Source organism: Diabrotica undecimpunctata, chromosome 7 (genome assembly GCF_040954645.1).
Source record: "Diabrotica undecimpunctata isolate CICGRU chromosome 7, icDiaUnde3, whole genome shotgun sequence".
Taxonomy (NCBI): domain Eukaryota; kingdom Metazoa; phylum Arthropoda; class Insecta; order Coleoptera; family Chrysomelidae; genus Diabrotica; species Diabrotica undecimpunctata.
The window spans coordinates 95,158,978-95,177,905 of NC_092809.1; the positions used below are offsets into that span (position 1 = coordinate 95,158,978).

An 18,928-nucleotide genomic window follows, 5' to 3' on the forward strand; every position below is an offset into this window, starting at 1 on the left:
ATCCGATTTTAATTACTATATTACATTGGTTTATATATAAGATGGTTTTGAAAGAGCAGATTATAATTTAAGGTACATTTAGGTGGTCGACAAAAAATCGATTTTGGTAATAATTGTCTTCATTATTTAGCACTGAGTGCCTACCTCTTTTGTTTCGTAATATGTCATTAACATATTTTTCGTGAAATGTATAAGATGTACCTTTTAAAAATCCCACTGTACAGCACTGCATTCTACCGTCTTCCGTCGTTCGTGTCGTCGTGATGACTGTTGTAAGTATAGCCCAAGGCGACTTTCAAAAGAATATATAGTTGACAGTGAATGAAGGAATTTTGGGGCACCCTCTTTTTAGTGGGGCCGTGATCCTCCTGCCCTCGAGCTATGTGCTCTCTTCTCCATTACTAAGGATAATGGAGATGGTAAAGATCCGAAAATGCGCTGTGTATTTGAGTCTTTACCAGTCAATAAAAAGTAAGAGCGTCTTTCATTTTAACTCTTTCTTTTTATAATATATATATGTAATTATTACGCATTCAATAAACTTTTACATATCTAAAAAACTAATCCATTACGTTTATAAATATAAAACTGCCGATAATAACAGCAAAAACAATAAAATAACGGATGTTTAAAACCACAAACACTACCCGTTTAAAAGTCTAAGCGATGACAATCCCATTGGAAACGCTAGTTTTCACTTTTCTGCTCATCAAGACAGCATAAACATTGCTTCCAACAGAGGCTTTAGAGATGTTTAGAACCTGAACAGTAACGTAACCCGTTCACCGTAGCTATTCATAATCTGATCATTTTTAACCTAAGATACTCACAACCTGGGATATTCGAACATGGCGTGTTTTATAGTATCGTTTAGAGCACACATATATATAGAGCTTACAGCAGTAATAGCTTCGCTACCTTTTCGTAATTGTAGATATCTGGTTCGTAATATATCATGCACTACATACACGTTTGTATTACTCGCTCTACCCCAGATTTGTTCTGCATATAGCCATATCGGTTTTTAAATAACTGTATAACCCAGAAGTTTATTTTTCAGGCCAAGATTTTCCTGTAGCTGAGTTGAAGGCGTCTCTTCTTCATGTGGTTGTCATTCTCTTCATGTTTACTATTCAACTGAATTTCCAGGTATTTATCCAAGTTATGGCTAATGGACTTCCGATGTCCAATTGCTTGTTTAAGCAGGTGTTTCCTTTGCTTTATAATTTGAAACTATTTTATAACTGTGTCTCCAGTGTATGTAGTGATTGTTGTATTGTTGATAGTTCGGAGATCTTGTGTGTATGTAAAGTGTGGGACTAGCATGCTTTTGTATAAAACTCCAGAAAATATTGGAAACAAGTTGTGATTTCCCGACATGATTGATTTTTTTTTGGAGATAAGATCTAAATTTGAAATATTTTGGAATACATAAGAGATCTTGACATAGCGATATAGAAAGCTGTATAGTGATTTCTGATTTCACTCGAATTTCTGATGTTTTTTAGCACCCCATAAATTTGTATGTCTTTGTTATGTATTTCCTAAACCCAAACTGATAATTTGCCAAAACATTAGAGGAAGGTTGCAATGCAACGGACGTGTTATGAAACGGACAATCGCTGTAACTCCCTAATTTAATCTAAGCTCCACTCCAACAAACTTTTGTCTTAGAAAGATTTACTTTTGAGCCAAACATGATATGGAACATTGACGAGACTGGTTGCAGTACCGTAGCAAACACTCCAAAGGTTATAGCAGCCAAAGGAACAAAACATGTTGGTCAATATACTTCAGCCGAAAGGGGCAATTTAGTGACTATGGTAGGTTTTATGAATGCTTCTGGGGGATTAATTCTTCCAGTATTTGTGTTCCCAAGAGTTCAGTATAAAAAGTTTAGGTTTAACCAATCCAAGCGGTTGGATAACAGAAGAACGATTTCTATTAGCAATTAACCCCTTAACGTACACATTAATTTTGAAGTTATGGTCAAAAAATGATCGAATTTTTTTTTTAGTAAAGATGTTTTGTTTTGGTTATAATTGAACAAAAAAAAATATTTTCAGTGATGTAGAACCTTTGCTTTTCCTATGGGGTCAGGCGAAACATTTATTACAAATATATATATATATATATATATATATATATATATATATATATATATATATATATATATATATATATATAATGCCAATGGTCTTACAAATTACTATAGATTACAGTGGCGCACTCTTTTTGTATACAAATCCGTTGAAATTTAAAAATTTTGTGCAGAGGAAATACTGTCAATAGATAAATATTTAGTAGTATGATTTATATGAAAAATACAAATAATCCAAAATATTTTATTGACACATAAACACACATAAATAAATTAAAATTAAAAAGTCAATTGTGTGTGGTACACCATAAAACACGTCACAGCACGTAATTCCATATTACAATTTTTGCAACAGTATATGGTTACTTTTTGCTTTTTCTTTCCTTTTTCGTTTCTTTTGTTGCAACATACTGCACAATACCTACATGGATTAGCCTTTTTCTCGGTTGGTGGAACATATTCCAGAAAGTGTCCCCGCAGTTAGACGCAAAGGTCCAGGTTGTATGCTACGTCTTCCAGCTTTTTTAGTGGGTGTATGATGTTTCAATTATTTTCTCCACTAGAGTTTTTCTAAATTCCAAATTTCTTTTTTGGCCCAAATTTTTTTTTTTTTGGTACAACACAAATGCATTCCATACCTAAATATCCAATAACTGAAAAAATATCTTTTTGTAGTACTTTTTTCCCCTCTTTCTCGTTGTTGGGTAGTCAAGAAGATGATCTAGCCGATCAACACCTCACTTTGTATCATTATAGCCGATGACTACTTTCGGTTTAGAAATGTGATTTCCTTCTCTATCTCTTTTTCTTGTATTCTCCATTTATAGGTTGTGAACTGTAGATAAAAGAAAAACATCTTTCTTGTTCTTCCATTTCGGCACCATTACTTTCCCCTTTTGAATCGCGATCGTTTCTCCCTTCTTCAACTTTTTCCGTTGCAATTCTATGGGAACTTCTTTACATTTGTATTTGATTAGTATGTCTGCCAACTGAGGAGATGAACATATGAAAATAAATTTTCGTTTCAATAATCTACAAGCTCTACTAAGATTAGTTTTATCGTCCAGATGCATAATGAGCTGCCACTCTTTCGTATTTTTCTTTTTTCCAACATAAGTTTATGTATGTGAGCATTACACGACTAGGAGTTGTGTTGATAGCAAATTTCTGGGGTGGATGACCAAGCAGATTGCTGAATAACTGTAGTTAAAAGGGCAACTGCATCTTTTAAGTCACCATCACTTTTAAGAAGCAATTTTAGGTTAATGGACAGTTTTAATTTTTTCCTATATATACTCCAGTTTGTTCTTTTATTCAAAAGAGTTAAATGTTTAGGAGAATTATGAATTTGGCGCAGTACGTAAATCCATAAAGAATGATGTGATGAGAGATCGAATGATGGAGACATTTGTAGATAGGTATCTGATATTCCTTTTGCTTTAGATAAGATCGGGCATTTGTTGTATGTCGATGGGCCAATCGGTAGACTGTCCAGTATAGAGGGGAGTTAAATGATTCTCTTTTATTATTTTTAATAATTCTCGACCACGTGAAGTTACAGATTCTGGAGCTTAATTTACGTTGTTTTGCATTATAATCTCCAACACTAATGAAACTGTGTCCGAGCATCTTAAAGAGTTCATTATAATGATCAGTCTTAATAATATTATTCAGTAGACAACAAACAGTAAGTAAAATAATTGGACCTTGTAAATTCTCTACCGATATTGATACCTCGAATGTTAACCCTACTAACTTTATTTACTTCATGACCCTTAATATAAAACTGCGGTATTTCTTCTTCTTAAAGTTCCTTATCCTGTCGGAGGTTGAATGTCATCATAATGATGGTGCTATGAATTGTAATTAGTTAAATTATGTTCAATCCTATTTTTAAAGTCTCCATAAAAACATAAAATCTCCGTTATAAAAATTTACAAGTCTACCAAAATCTATTTTATAAAAGCTAATATAAGTACAAATAAATGACAATTTTAAATGGCATCTATTCGCAAACAGATAATGATGACGATCATTTGGATTTTATGGTTATCAACCGGCAAATGTTGGTAACTTCAACAACTCGCCAAGCGAGCGACATTTCAATGGAGTAATTTATAAAAGGTTTTTTACGCGTTTATTATTGTTGAATGTGTAGTATAGATGCAATTATGGCTCACATAGCGTTGTCCTTTGAGATATTTTATGTATATTGTGATAGCGAGAATGTCACACTTCCGGGAGATATAATAAAGGGAATTTCAAATAAAGCTGTCGTCTTATTGTATTTCTCTTTTAACTCTGATGAGATATGACATATTCCATTGTTTATTACATTATTGCCGTTACGGTTATTTGTTCTAATTTGGGTATATTCAGATAAATCCATAAATAAATATTTGTTTCCCCACGCGAATGTAGTTTGTCGTTGTCCTTCATTTACAGGGCTCAAGGAAAATTACCAAAAATAAATTATTTATCGCTATGTACAGGGTGCGCCGAATATCTGGTTTTTTTTGTTACGGCTAAACTATGAAGTATAAAAAATTATTTTCGATTATACAGGGTCAGTCAGAACAACAGAATGGACTGAAGTATTTTTTTTAAATGGAATACCCTGTACAGTCGCCACCAAATTATTGTAGAATTTATTATCTGCATGTCATTATGAACTCGTTTCTATTCGATGGGATTACTAATAAAAGCAGGTACATAACCATAAATTAATAGTCCTTTGTTTATGGTAGGTACCTCTCGAAACTCAACATCACCACTCAATAAAATTGACGAAGTCTACAGACCTAATATTTAGCCAAAAGAATCTGCAGTTACGAGATTTAACTTCAAAACAAATTTTCAGCACATAAAGAAGTCGGAGGAAGAAACCTAGAAGCTTCTACAAACTTTTAACAAGGTACGGTAAGCATGGTTCATGTTAATTTGCAGTGTATTCCAAATTAAGTCGATATGATCAATGCTTTTCTTGCGGATCAAAATTTATATGACGTCATATGATTTTCGGAGCACTGGCAAAGTGAAGAAAATTTAAAATCAATTAGCATCTCCGGCTTTTCATTGGCTAATATCTTTTGTAAGGTAAAAAAGGAACAAGGTGGAGTTGCCTTTTTAGGTAAAAGAAAATCTTATGTATTCTTCTCTTAATCTAAATGAATATAATGTAGAGCAAAGTTTAGAGTTTTGTGCAATTTATGTACCTTCAATAAAAAAAAACAAAATATTTTAACTGTATACAGATTCGGTAAGGGTGACTTTGACTTGTTTTTGGTAAATTTTGAGAATGTCATAACGTCCTTGCTTAGTAAAGCAGACAAACTGATCATACTTGGTGATTTTAATATAAATTTTAAAATAAAACCTGGCCGTTGTTTTGATATTTAAAATCTATTAACATCTTATGGTCTAAAAGTAACTATAAACGATTATACTAGAATCACAACCAGTCCAGTAGTCATCGACATTATGACAAATTTTTCTGAAAATATCTACAGAGTGGGCGTATTTAAACCTTGTTTTTTTGACCATCGAGCTCAATTTTTATTTATTGACTCTGAGCATAAAGTTGTTGACACTAATCAAACATTTCAACGGTTTATTACTTCTTCTGGTTTACAGAAGCTCTGTGCTAGCTAGTACACAAATGGACTTTTTCTATGATAATATTAATGATCCTGATTTTTTGACAGTCTTTCTTACCGAAACTTATAACAAATTAATATTTAAGCCTTTTCTACTAAAAAAAGTACGACAAACTGCTGCAAAAACACCAGTGAAATGGTTTAATAATGAATTAAGGTCTTACGGATCTAATCTTTCTCTTATTAAACACATTGCAGATGCCACTAAGTATACCGATTTTTTCAAAGTATATAAACAAAAAAATTTTAATATTATCGGCAATTACAAATTGCTAAAAAGTCAACTTACTATGATTTTATTACTTCTTAATTCCAATAATAAACCTAGAGACTGCAGGAAAATAGTAAATTTCGAAAGAAACAACACAAGATCCAGTTCGGTACAACCTGATCTACCTCTAGACGAAATAAATCAATTTTTACTACAATTGCAGAGAATATAATTACATCTTTTCCCACTATTAATGTCGATGTCCTCTTCATTTATAGAAATTATCCTTCTCTGAGCAAGTCCTTTTTTCGTCCCGTTGTGGAAGAAGAGGTCTCTTAAATAATAGAGTCTCTTACTAATTCTAATTGTACGGACGTTCACGAAATTAATAGCAAAATTTTAAAAGAAACCTACCAAATAGTTTTAACACCTTTCACTTATATTATTAATTTAATTCTATCAACTGGAGTATTTCTAGAAGTACTAAAATACTCAAAAGTACTACTTATCTACAAAAAAGGTGATTCCTCAAAAACTGACAATTACAAACCCATAAGCATTGTTTCTACTTTTGGGAAAGTAATTGAAAAGGTTATCAAACAATTTTATTCCTATTTTGAGTCAAAGAATTACTTTAGCAACTCACACTATGGATTCAGAATTCTACTACGAACGTATATTTAATGTTGTGAGCGAAGTGATTAAGGGGCTTGAACGCGGCAATCGCATAACAATTTCTCTTTGCGACTTGTCGAAGGCTTTTGATTGCGTTTCACAGGACATTTTGCACCACAAATTAAATTACTATGGAATCAGAGGTATCCCTCTTAAGCTTATACCTTCTTATCTATGTGGCAGACACCAGGCGGTAGTGCCTAAAGGTGATCTCTCCGATTTTCTATACATAAAACATGGAGTCCCACAAGGTGCGGTCTCAGCACCCATTTTGTTTATTATTTATGTCAACGACTTGCCTAAATTTATATCTCCGTACAAATCCATACAATTCGCAGATGATACGAAATACGTTATATCAGGAAAAATAATGATGATTTCAAAATATCTCATGAGGAAGTTTCTACTAAATCTAGCACATGGTTTGCTGCAAACAAACTAAAACTTAACTCTGATAAAATGCAAAATTTGGTAATATCTCCAAGTGCTTTACACAATGACCCAGATAACAAAGAGACTATTGGGAATAACCATAGATAATCGACTGAACTCATATCTCACAATCAAAGAAAAAGCTATGAAGTTCATTATTTCTTATTCGCAAACTAGCAATGTTTGAAACATTTAGAATGACATATTTTTCTTTATTTCACTCTCACATAAATAATGGTTTAATCATACGGGGCAATTCAACAATTGCATTTCAAATTTTTAGCAGGGGTTTATATTATTATAGGGTTTAGCAGGGTTTAGATTATAGCAGGGGTTAGTTATCTAGAACACTGACAACCTTTCTCTATCAAATTAAAAATTATGCCGCTACCTACTCTGTTATATTTCAAGTTCTAACTGAAATTTACAGAAAACGGGCCCATTTAATAAAGCAGCCTGATGTCCATGTTCACAATACGCGAAACCGTCATTATCTGTAGATCGCTGTAGATTACGTCTCTCAGATCAAAATTGCCTTAATTATAACTATTACAATTACAATATTTTACCAAAAATATTAAACAGCTAAGCTGTAATAGTTTCGAAAAAGTTATAAAAAAATATCTTCTGAAACATTTTTTTAACTCCCCAGAAGAATATATGACTTATTGCATAACATCCACTGAACTGCTTACCGTAACTTTGCCATAAATGTTTTTCTGTTTAATATGTGTTCTTGTTTGTGATATATTTAAGTTACGTTAAATGTTTTTCTGTTTAATATGTGTTTTTGTTTGTGATATATATAAGTTACGTTTTAGGTATATTCCTTTTTTATATACTATGGATTTTTTTTGACTTCCTACAAACAATATTTGTATTTGTTAAGTAGTTAAATAAATAAACTATTGTTACTCGATTGTATTGCCCGTTTACGATCAAATTTACGAGCCATACTGTTGCTGAGATATATATTGCCGAGCCATCTGCTGCATTCAATGTTGTCATTAATGACTGAGCCATTGTTGCCAGTATTTGAACTATATATTGCACGTTTAGAAACACTTAAGTTTGTTAATTTGTCCTAAAATTATATTGGTTCTTTGGCCGGCTGAGCAAAAAGTTGCAAAGGGTGGCATGCGGCACGCAGGCTGCTTACTTCTCTCCTAGACCATACACTCCCTGATCACGATCATGTTTTACCTTGAAATAGAAGACAAAATCCTCACTGTATAATCAGTTGTGGCAAGACTGTTTGGTGATTTTCAGATTGAGCATGGTGTAGGTGTGCAAGTCTGTATATGTATTCTGACTTTGTGCTTGCGTTTTTAGTAGATACGGATGTTATATCTTATTCGTTCTTAGCCATTTGAATGAGTCTGATCAGGGAAGAGAACTTAATAGAAAGTAGTGAAAAATGAACCATGTTTTAGTTGTGTTCTGTAGAGTGACGGATGTAAGTTTCACAGTTGTACTATACATAGTGAACTAAATTATTTAGAAGAAAATTAGAACACGAATACACTTTGTGACTCGAAGGTACCATTACTCAGTCCTGGTAGATTGTGTGTGGAGCGTTTATAGAGGTGAGAAACAATGAAAGATAGGCACAAAAAATCAAAAAAGAAAATGGAAGAGAATAGGTCTCCAAAACAAGGCGCCGCTGTTTTTGAATGTTTTAATCTCAAAAAAAAAACAAATGGGATATTCATAAAACAAAAAGAAAGACTAGAAAACTGATATGAATAACAAAACAAAATGAAAATATTGACAAACCACAAATATTATAAAAATATACGAATCATATAGGAGCAAATTTAATATCTACTACTCAACATCTGCTATAATTTCCTAATTAAACTAAAATTTTGGTCTAGTTTTCCAAACAATTTATATAAGAAAATGTTTTCTAGCGAATACATTCGCAGCCGATAAAAATAAATTTTCGTACACCACATTTTGTGCTTCGCCTGTATTTAGACGTCTATCTAGGGACCGAACCGTTTTTATACAGCTCCTTTACAACCCCGTTGACGTACACAAATTTTGTCGGTGATTTGGGACCACTGGGTTGCCGGTTTTTGTCAGAACAGTTGAAATCGGAATGTATATTCGAATTTGGAAAGATTTGTGGTTTGTTTACAAGCCGAAAATACATTCTGAAAAGTCCTTTTTTCAAACATTATTTTTGGCGACAGGGGTATTAAAGGACTATTGATTTCTGGTTTGAGGGGTTGAGTTGAGAAGCGATAGACAGATTTATTGGCTGGAAAAGTATTCGAAATTATTAATTTATTTTGTTTGGGACATTTAAAACTTTTATTCAGCAGTATAGCAAATTTTTATTGATTCGTTCTGTTGTGTTTACTAAATTTTTATTTCTTTGCCTCTTCGCATTCATAATGTTTGTAATGCTAAGCTTGTTATTTTATTCCTGGCAAATGGAACAAATATCTAATTACTCTTAATATAATTACTATTTTAATGGAAATAAGCCACAATCGAATGTTAAAATAAGTTTATTGACGTTTCAATTTCCACTTCAGAATGGTTCTCAAAATACAAACATTAATAAATTAAACAATTTTTTTGTTACTTGGTGAAAAATCCTTCTAATAATTTAATTTTATCTGACTCAATTATATTGACAATTCGACATATATTATACATTTTAAAGTAGACGACTTTAAAATGATATTGCCAATATTGCTGAGTTGCGTTCCTGGGACGACTATTGTAAGATAGTTCGTTTGATTACATGAAATCAACTTTAATTTGAGAATATCCGTCGAAAAAAATCATAGCATGTAATTCGTCTTTATAAAGACAACCACATGCCATGATGACAGTAAAATTCCCCTTTTAGTGATTCCATAGTAAATCATGAGAAAAAAACCAGGAAAAAAACCTCATAATACTATCCCGAAATGGTAAGTATTTGGTCTTACATTTAGTTTACTCTCAATAAACACCAAATTCTGATTTTTATATGTTTCTTATTTAAAAAACATAAATGATATATTCTCGATATAATACTGACTTACTAAGGGCCGATTTCACCAACAACAAATAAATCGCTGAATAGTTAATCGTCGAATAAAATTTATTAGTAGAATAAATTTTATTCTGTTTCAATAACTATTTGTAATCCACAGTTAGTTATTCGTCGAATAAGTTCAAAGTGTAATGATTTTCCACAGACTGTACTCGTTGACACCTCTCTTGGCCTCCACCTCTTAGGTGTTTGGCCAAGCGCATCACACTATTTTTTACTGTAATCATATACATAACCTATAATATTTGATATTGGTTGATTAATTTGTCAAAATAATAATAATTGTCAATGTCAATCAATACATAATTTATATAAAAAAAATCTGTTTGTTGTGGTTGTAAATTATTGTGAATCTGAAACTTGTGAAAATGGACAAAAAACGCGAGAAGAGCAAAAATTATATAGAGAATGAAATGGAGAACTTTGATAATCTAAACCTAGTTTTAAAATCCACATCATCAAATTCAGCAAAAGGGTTTCTTCTTTGCAACTGCAAGCGTGGTCTTCTCCTTCGCTGCTCATTTCCGTCATCAGAGGATGATGATGATGAAGATAATAATCTAAAATAAATATATATGTACACAAAATTCAAATTGTGTGATATAATTACGTTTACCTGCAATACATTGTTGATAATTTCAAGTTAAACTAATGAATTTTCTTTATTATTGATATTTAAAGTGAGGTTAGCTGTCAACTTATTCGAAGAATAAAAATTTATTTGGCCGATATTGGACTAATAACTTATTTGGAGTTTATTCATAGAATAAGTCTTATTTGACGTTGGTGAAACGCAGATATGTCAGTTTTATTGGTCGAATAACTTTATTCATTGAATAGACTGCTATTTGTCGTTGGTAAAACCGGCCCTAATACTGGTATTTTCCTTTTATTAACTTCCTCTTTTAATATGGGTAACCACAACCAGATCCTACTGCGTTCTGCCGAAGAATTTGCGACACAATTGGTCTCATTTATCATAGTTAGAGCTGTTTCTTTGATTTTCTTCTTTTTACCATCTGTTTCTTTTAGGACTATACTTGAATCATTCCATTGAACCCTATATTCATTATCCCATGCATGTTTAGATATTTGAGATCTATCAAATTCTCTATTTTTAATATAAGATTGATGTTAACTTATTCTAACATTTAATGGCCTTGATGTTTCACCTAAATAAAACTGATCGCATTCGATGACTTCGACACTGATTTGAAAAAGTTGGTGTTTTGCTCTGCTAATTTTTTAGAAATAATAATAATTGGAGATTTCAACATTGATTTCAAAAAAGCTTCTAATGAACTAAACAGTTTCTGTGATCTAATTTCTACTTTTGGCTTAACCATAAATATTAATGAATTTACTAGAATTTCAACTAGATCAGCAAATTGTTTAGAAAACATCTTAATAAACATAAGCAGTGAGATAGTTGGTTGTGGAATCGTGGACCCTTGTATTTCTGATCATCTTGCTCAATTTCTCTACTTAAAAATAAAATCTAAAAAAAGTCATAGTGCTAATACATACAGAAGACATATAACAAGTAATGGCATCCTAATGTTAGAACAGTCTTTAAACAACGTTGACTGGGCTTCAGTTGTTTCTCTCAAAACAGCAACAGAATCAGTTCAATTTATTACCGAAATGTATGTAGTTAACTGAAATTAATTTTCCAATAAAAAAATCATGAACTCATAGTAAAGCTCCAATTTCTGGGTTTGATGATGAACTAATAGTAATACAAGAAAATCACAGTCAAGATAATTGCTGATGTTACAAAGGAATATAGTGAGTAGAAAAAGTTTAAGAAGCACTATAAATCAACAATATCTATAAAGAAAAAACTGGCTTATATGAATTTCTTTTCCAATTCAGAAAATATATCTCGTGACAGTTGGAAAGTTATAAATTATCACAGAAATAAATCTCAAAATAAAGTCTGTCCAAGCACGATTACATCAAATTACTTTTCAATAATTACTTTACTTCAGCAGCTAAACTTCTTTTAATTTCACAAATTAAAATGTAACCATAGATTTTTTGAAAAATGTACACTCTCCTTGCAACTCTTTATTTTTATTACCTGTTAGTGATACTGAAATCAGAAATAATTTGCATAGATTGAAAAATTCACACTGCACAGATTTTTATTTCTTAAACAAAAAAATAATTGTGAAAACAATCGATATAATTATTGACAAATTAATTATACTTTATAATAATTGTCTTACTGAAGGGATTTTCCGAGATGTATTAAAAGTAACAAAAGTGCTACCAGTGTAAAAAATGCATAAATACGATAATAAAAGAAACACTGTTAATCTATTTAAATCATACTTAAAAAACACTTTGTTCCTTATTTATCTGAACGATTTATTTCACTATACTTTTCCTACAAAATGTGTTTGGTTCGCAGATGATACAACTCTCATTAATACTGATATTAATCAGCATAATTTAAAAATTAAAATAGATAGTGCTAGAAAGCAAAAAACTAGTTTGTACATAATGAGCTGAAGCTAAATGAAGAGAAAAATCAGAATTTGATTTTTAGTTCCAATTGGAAGTATATCTCAAGAAATAGTGTTAAACTATTAGGAATCTTTCTAGATGATAATTTGGATTGGAGTGCTCATACAGATTACTTAAGGTCTAGACTTGCTTGCTACAAGTGTATTTTTAATACGCAACTTAGTTTATATGATTCCTTAAAGTACTCTTAGAATGTGCTACTTTGCACTATTCCATAGCCATTTACAGTACGGAATAACTGTTTGGGGTAATTCTTCTCACGCAGATAGAATTTTTAAACTACAAAAAAAAATAGTGAGGATACTTGCAAGAGCAGAGTATAGGGGACACTCTAAACCTTTATTTCTGGATTTAGGTATTATGCCACTACCTTCACTATATATATATATATATATATATATATATATATATATATATATATATATATATATATATATATATGTGAGACGCTGATTGAAATTCATGCCAACAAAGGTAAGTTTAACATAAACTCCAACTTCCACGATCACGATATAAGATCTAAAGATGCTATTAGAGCAAAAGGTTTTAGGTTGACAAAGAGCATAAAAAATTCGACTGATGTTGGTTTGTATACCTTTTTGCCATATGAAGTAAAAAGTCTTCACCTGTTATCATAGTTACCAATAGTACTAGTTTGGTCAGGGTATTTGTCTATTGTGATATTTCATGTTTTTATATTTTTATTTAGTGTGGTTGTCGTTTCTTAAATTGTTAATATTAAATATTTGTTTGTAATGTTTAAATTCGCAAAAATTTTATACGTAAGTATGTATGTAAAAATTATCACTATTCCTTTGATCATCCATTTTGTCAAAAACAAAACTATTTTTTTATATTATAACTATATAACTAAATAAATTATATTCTATATAATGTAAAAAAAAACGAATGTCTTGGTAAAGGAATGTAAAAGAAGAGTCTTGAAAGCAAATTTTTGAAAGCAGTTATTAAAAAATCACAAACTGCCGTGAAGATCGCCAATATTTTAACACATTCGAATTTAAGTACGGCTTATTTTTAATTTCTTATTTGAAGACATTGTTATATTGATTTTATTTGTTAATTCTCCATTTTTTAGTCATTTTTCCATAAAACTTTAAATATATTTGTTAAGTAGATTATCTATATGAAGTAAACTTTATATATATATTAAAAAAAAATGAACGTGAAGCCGTTGTCAAATATGGGAATTTCACATAAAATTGGAGATAGTTTACTGAAGTTTTGACTTCAAAGTCGGAAATCTATTTCAAAATTCAAATTTAAAACAATTAATACATTAATATATTTTCTTCAATAGATAATAGATTATATTAATCAAGAAACAACAACAAAAATTGTATTCTTAAAAGATTACGCGAATGCGAAAATTTTACTTGAGCTTAACTTCTAGAAACCTAAACTTGGAGAATTATTAAATATAAATACATAGGTCAAAAACAGAATATACGAACAAACAAATAACAATGAGTATTTTACTAAACAAAGGCAAATCTGCATTCAAATTATGCCTTAGGAAACAATATCAACAGGAACTGTCAAAAATAAAATACTTAGGTTAGGTAGCACAAAAGGTACATATTATCAACCATACTTGGGATTCCTAACTTTCTTAATAATAATGTATATAGTGCAATTTAATTAAATAATTAACTCTTAATAATGATACGAAAGAAAAAGTAATTTAAGGATAATTATATAGGCTCAGAATAATATTTTTCTGGTGATTTACAATGTAATTATTCTCAGAAAAGTTTCATCGAGAGATTACTGCATAATTAGTGTATTCAACTAATCAAACAAACCATCCTTTAAGAAAACTTGACAGGAATGTTTCTCAAAAATCATTTTAAAGTCAAATAGGTACATACTTTAAAAACATATGTTCAAAATGCCAGTATTCTACAATATTACCAGTTTATTAAATATTACCTATATTGTTTTTGATAAATAATAAAATAAGGATCACACAACATTTTTATTCTTCAGTTTTTTATAACAGCTTTGGACCTGAATGCTATAGCATTAAATACAGATCTTTTTTTATTTATGTGACCATATTACTGGAAAGTACTACAAATCAGAAATCAGCATAGTAATGTCGGTTTCTTGAAAACAAGTACATTGAAAATAGAATGGCATCAGCTAAAATTTCAAAGTTCGAAATAAAACTTTCATAATACGAACCTTATGTATTATTGAAACCCATTTCGAAACTAACAAATCACACAATTCACAAAATCCTTGTCACTATGTCACAAAATTTTCCTCACTGTCTCACTCAGCATGAACTCACAAATCACGGAAAATGCACTCGATTCTTGTTCGAAAATACTCGCGCGTGTTTCCAAACTTCAATTGGAAGGAGCACGAGCAACAACCTTCTCCCTCGATTGCTAAACTTCGACTGAAGAGAAGACCGAATTGAACCGGCTGAAAACTGAAAGCGCGACAGCGAGAGCTTTGGAATCCTAGCACAAGCTCAGTGTGTCCGTAGGTACTGTCGATTCGTGTTCTTAGAGGCTGTTAGATCGCAGGGTCCACAATTAATCACGGTGCTTTTACAGACTATTTAGTTTTACAAATATATTTTAATTTATTTCGGGATTAAAAATTATAAATTATAGGACAATGTAAAGTTTTTTATAAAATTAAAATTATTTTTGTTACAAAAAAAATCTAGTTTAGTAGTAGTTTTAATTATTCAAAAATTAATTATAGCCTTTGTTAAGGCAAATGTTTTAACAATGTCGAGACACATCTACATTTTCTGAAATATCCTTTTAAACACTAATGACGGAAAAGTCTAAAAGCCTTTTTTGTCCCATTGTGGATCGTACATGCTTTTTTACTATTTTAAATTTCGAAAAGCTTTTTTCCCCGCTAGCTACTGCCACAGGTAATGTTATGAAAATTCGTTACTAAAAAAGAACATAGAGAGATGAGGTTATTGATGAATAGGTAGTTGATGATAATGCGTTCATTTTAGGAGAAATACAGGGTCCAAATTTATCAATTTCATCATATAAATCTTGACCTTTATTTTTTTCATTTTTCGCTGGATTACATGAAATATATATTTTCAAGAGCTTTACATTTTGCAGACTTATATCCGTTTTAGCGAAATTATATATTTATTTGTTATACATTTATATTTATGTGGAAAAAGATATGAGTATTATGAGCTCTTATTTTACACGAAAAGAAATATGTAAAAAACGTGAAAAATTTCAGGCACAAACGTGCGTAATGAAATAGACCATATTTATTGAAGAACCTAATGCAAGCATGATAAATAACGTCAGATCAATTCGTGGAGTAGATTTTGATTTCGAGCAGTATATTTACAAAGAAAATAGAGAAAAATCACGTAAAATTAATAGGGATGATTTAAAAGAACGAAATAAGATAATTAAAATAGCGTGAAAAAACTACAGACACAGACAAAAATATAACATGGAGTAAAATAGGAAATACTATTAATATAGTCAAATACAGACAAAAATATAACATGGAGTTTAATATAGTCTCACGGAATTAAACTCTTAAAACTTAAAATTCTAAAACTAAAACAGAATTTATTTTATGAAATAAATTCCAATTGTCTGAAAATGACCGTTTATATTTCTATAATTACTTTAGCCGCGGAAAATATTGTAGACTAAGACTTTGAATACAATCCCGAAAACGACTTCCGAAAACTAAGCAGTCAAATCATCAGCAACTCCTACAAAAGGAAAGCTCAAGACGACTTATCGGAGAGGCCATTAAAAATCATTCACTAGGAGATTGCAACTTCTTCTGTAAAAGAACACCTGACAACAACGGATATCTTTTTCATTCGGAGGAATAGGAATGAGAACCATTTGCTTTTTATGCTATCTGTACCAAAAGACTTTGTGGAAGCGCACCAAACAATCAGACGGACAATTCTGAAGAAGACGGACCCCGATGAATTTTTTGTGTTGTACAACGATTCCCAACAAAATATTATAAAATTAAATATAAAAAAAAAAAGAGGTTAATCTTTGTATATGGGTATATTTTATAAAAATAAAAACACGAACTTTTTCGGAACAACAGTTCCATCATCAGGTTAAAATACCTAAAATAAGTATAGACCATTTAATTAAAGTAAACGTGGTTTAAAATTTTGACTAAGGTTAAATAAGCAAAATGGTTATACTTACAGGTTACCATGCCTGAGTCACCAAAATATTTGGGTAAAAACCCTTTAAAATATATTGTGTTACCAAAGATAGTACATGATGTTGATAATATTATTTGATGTTTAATATTTTAATTAAATTTTACTTCAGGTAACATACACCCATGCTTTAAGTGAGTTCCAGTGTCCGGAGAGTAAACCTCTTCAAACGGACTTCAGCTGGTAACTGATTGACAAGATACCCATGAACGGTGTCAAAAACAAAATGTCAGTGTACCATGAAACAATATTAGTTAAACATAGGATTACTACAGCCAAAAGATTCAAAACTTGATGTTAAAATGATAACAGCAATCCAGATGTTGGGATTTAAAATTTTTTTTTTTATTTTTAATTTTAATTATTTAATATTGGATATAAAAGATGTAAAATTAGTGATGTTGTTAAAGGTCATGTTTGAGAGAATGACGTATGCATTAGGCAGCTTATGTTACTCTTTGTCGTATGGAGCGTGGTCTAAAAAGTGTAATTTGTGACAAATTAGCTTAAATATATGGAATTGTCCTTTTATGTTGCTCACATCTAGGACAAGGAAAATCGAATAGAATATATTTGTAGCTAATGTAAGACTTCGTATTTAAATGAAATTGTTTAATACTGCTCGTATGGTAAAAAGGTTTAATATAAGTGAATCCAATAGATTGAGAAAAGGGATTAAAAATCTTCCGGCTGAAGGGGAATTAAATTTATAACATATGGAATTAATTTACAATTGAAAAGGCTGAGCTCCTCAGAGACTTGATAAGAATAAAAGTAAAGGAAATGACTAAAGAATAAAGGAGAGGGGGTTAAAGGAAAATAAATGAGTTAATCAACAAATTAGAGATAATAGAGGTCCTTCATGCTTAAAGCATCTAGCACCCTGAACAAAATATATTTTGGTTGTATTAAATTCGGTACATAAAAGCCTGAAATTTTATTTATGAATGTGCTGTACTAAGTTGTTGACTAAGAGAGGGGAGCAATGGTTGATTAAGGGTTTTGGTAAAGTGGGAAATAGTGAATTCTGATGAATTGTTGGGATTGTGTTTAAATGGTTACTGAGTTTAGAACTAATGAGTGGATGGTAGATATATGAAATGACAGAGAACTAGCAAAAGAAAAAAGAATGGACAGGAATATGATGTAAACGTGAAGATTGTAAAAATGATGGAATAGTGAGGTATGATAGATATGGTAGGTTATGAAGTTAACAATAGGGGCGGAAAAATTTGGAGGGAGGGTTGTGACAATAGTGTAAAGAGAATGGTTGTTTAAAAGCGACAATTGTTGAAAAGGATTAAGGTGTTGACGTTTATAGAGGAAGGTCAGATAAAGTAGATGAGGCGAATTTGAGAAGTGTGGGTTATGAGAAGAGTTGTCGGTGTAAGGGTTGAAAGTCACGGTTGAAAGATACATGGCGATTAACGCAGTTGGGGCTTCTTTGCTTTTCTTTGACTATTTCCAAGTCTTCATATAGATCTAATTTTAGAAAAATTTTTTGAGGTATATTATGTAACAAAGAGACGTCTTCTGGTATGTTGAGGGTAAGTTTATGTTGTGCAAGATGTTGTGAGAAGGTGGAAGTGTTCTCTTTTTTAGTGTGTTCTAGTGAACGGGAAGTTAGTGATCTACAGGTTCTACCTATATATGTAGCATCACAATCAGAGCACTGTAATTTGTAAACACCACTACGATCCATGTAGTTGATGCAATCTTTTGAATTGGTTAAACATTGTCCTAGATTGTTCAGGACTTTAAAAGAAATGTGACTATTCTCAACAGATATTTTTAGGATATATCTGATATCTCCAGAAAGACGTTCTTGAAGGTATGGTAAGGAAGCATAATGAGGTTTAATGGTCAAGCATTTTTGTGATACGTGGTATACAGCCAGCTGCAGGAATTATTTTCCTTGTGGATATTATTATTTTTGGCAGTCTTGAGAATTTACGTTGCTTGACGAAAGCAGAGATATACTAACTACATGGAGGTACATTTCAAGATTCGCCAAAATTTTTCTTGCCATTATTTACCA

General features: G+C 31.0%; 1 long non-coding RNA gene across 2 annotated transcripts in view; it reads right to left on the minus strand.

Moving 5' to 3' along the window:
- LOC140446865 (uncharacterized) overlaps positions 1-15,100 on the minus strand; it is a 374,692-nt gene extending 359,592 nt beyond the window's left edge. For both annotated transcript variants that reach the window (XR_011951527.1, XR_011951528.1), the window contains exon 1: positions 14,871-15,100. This is a non-coding gene — a long non-coding RNA (uncharacterized lncRNA). The remainder of the gene's footprint in view (positions 1-14,870) is intronic.
- Positions 15,101-18,928: the final 3,828 nt, after the last annotated feature.